Below are 2,330 nucleotides of genomic sequence, written 5' to 3'. Positions count from 1 at the left end.
ATGTGTGGAGGCAGGCGAAGGGGGTTCTCACCGTGTGGTGTGCCCCAGCCCGACCGTCACCTTTCCCCTTCGACCCTCATCCTCCCTGGCGGCTCGGCAGGGAGAAGGAGAGAGAGAGCGAGCGCGGAAACCCCAGAGCCAAGGGGTTAGATGGAGAACGGGAGAAGGAACGAGGGCCAAGAGGTAGGGAGTACGGTGAAAGGCCGACCTGGGGTTCCCCATGCGCTCCCGCCCCCGGGCGGGGAGCAGCCCTGGGAGGAAAAGCCGCTCGGGCATCCCTTTGAGGTTACGGGCGCGAGCGGGAAGAGGGACTACTCTGGAAGGCGACGCCGACACGGCCTGGCCGACGACCACCCACGCGACCTCCGCGTCGTCGGGTTAGTGCCGGAGCCGCGGCGGACCCTGACGGCCAGCCCCCCTCTCCCAATCCTCGTGCCTGTCCGCCGGTGGGTCGAGGACCCCCCGCGGCGGAGGCAGGTCTAAGCCAGACGGTGGCGCCACATAGGCCCACCCCCGCACGCCATCTCCCCGAGCGACCCTGTGTGTTGCCTTGGGTGCGGTTGGTGAGACGGGGGCGGCCGTGGCGTCCTCCGGAGGCCAGTCACCTCGCCCTCCCCGTGCAAGGGGTGTTTTCCAGACGCCTGCCGCTTCGGGACCACGCACCGCACAGCGAGCCGCTCCTCCCGCACATGTCCCCGGTGCTGCGAGGGCTCCGTTCCCCGCCCCCCCCAGGGAAGCCCCATGCCATCCCGCATCCTCTCCGGACGCCGCACGCCCTGCCTATACCCGTTCCGTCCGGGCGCCCTGCCGCCGCGGGGCTCTTCCGCCGCCCCCCCTCTCTTCCCGCAGGCCTCTCCTCTCCCGAACCTCGACGCGGTCCAGTCGTGTTGGGGGGCTACCTGGTTGATCCTGCCAGTAGCATATGCTTGTCTCAAAGATTAAGCCATGCACGTGTAAGTACACACGGACGGTACAGTGAAACTGCGAATGGCTCATTAAATCAGTTATGGTTCCTTTGATCGCTCCAAACCGTTGACTCGGACAACTGTGATAATTCTAGAGCTAATACGTGCAAACGAGCGCTGACCGCCAGGGATTCGTGCATTAATCAGATCAAAACCAATCCGGGGTCCCGGGCGCGGCGTCGGGACGGTCCTCCGCGGCCTCCCCCCTGCCGCGCTCTCCCCGTAAGCGTTGCGACTCTGGATAACCTCGGGCCGATCGCACGTCCCCGTGACCGCGACGATCCATTCGGGTGTCTGCCCTATCAACTTTCGATGGTACTTTCTGTGCCTACCATGGTGACCACGGGTAACGGAGAATCAGGGTTCAATTCCGGAGAGGGAGCCTGAGAAACGGCTACCACATCCAAGGAAGGCAGCAGGCGCGCAAATTACCCACTCCCGACCCGGTGAGGTAGTGACGAAAAATAACAATACAGGACTCTTTCGAGGCAATTGGAATGAGTACACTTTAAATCCTATAACGAGGATCTATTGGAGGGCAAGTCTTTTGCCAGCAGCCGCGGTAATTCCAGCTCCAGTAGCGTACACTAAAGCTGCTGCAGTTAAAAAGCTCGTAGTTGGATCTTGGGATCGAGCTGGCGGTCCGCCGCAAGGCGTGCTACCGCCAGTCCCAGCCCCTTTGCCTTGGGGCGCCTCCCCGATGCTCTTGACTGAGTGTCCCGGGGGCCCGAAGCGTTTACTTTGAAAAAATTAGAGTGTTCAAAGCAGGCAGCCACGCCTGAATACTCCAGCTAGGAATAATGGAATAGGACTCCGGTTCTATTTTGTTGGTTGTCGGAACTGGGGCCATGATTAAGAGGGACGGCCGGGGCATCCGTATTGCGCCGCTAGAGGTGAAATTCTTGGACCGGCGCAAGACGAACCAAAGCGAAAGCATTTGCCAAGAATATTTTCATTAATCAAGAACGAAAGTCGGAGGTTCGAAGACCATCAGATACCGTCGTAGTTCCGACCATAAATGATGCCTACTGGCGATCCGGCGGTGTTATTCCCATGACCCGCCGAGCAGCGTCCGGGAAACCGAAGTCTTTGGGTTCCGGGGGGAGTATGGTTGCAAAGCTGAAACTTAAAGGAATTGACGGAAGGGCACCACCAGGAGTGGAGCCTGCGGCTTAATTTGACTCAACACGGGAAACCTCACCCGGCCCGGACACGGAAAGGATTGACAGATTGAAAGCTCTTTCTCGATTCTGTGGGTGGTGGTGCATGGCCGTTCTTAGTTGGTGGAGCGATTTGTCTGGTTAATTCCGATAACGAACGAGACTCCGGCATGCTAACTAGCTACGTGACCCCCCGCAGTCCGCG

The 2,330-nt window shown here is 60.2% G+C and overlaps 1 pseudogene; it reads left to right on the top strand.

Moving 5' to 3' along the window:
• Positions 1-896: 896 nt before the first annotated feature.
• The window catches only part of LOC141246344 (18S ribosomal RNA), a 1,868-nt pseudogene continuing 434 nt past the window's right edge, over positions 897-2,330 (top strand).

Source organism: Phyllobates terribilis, unplaced genomic scaffold (genome assembly GCF_046119375.1).
Source record: "Phyllobates terribilis strain yellow unplaced genomic scaffold, ASM4611937v1 Scaffold_2491__1_contigs__length_128032, whole genome shotgun sequence".
NCBI lineage: Eukaryota > Metazoa > Chordata > Amphibia > Anura > Dendrobatidae > Phyllobates > Phyllobates terribilis.
This window is presented reverse-complemented; position numbering and strand designations above follow the sequence as displayed.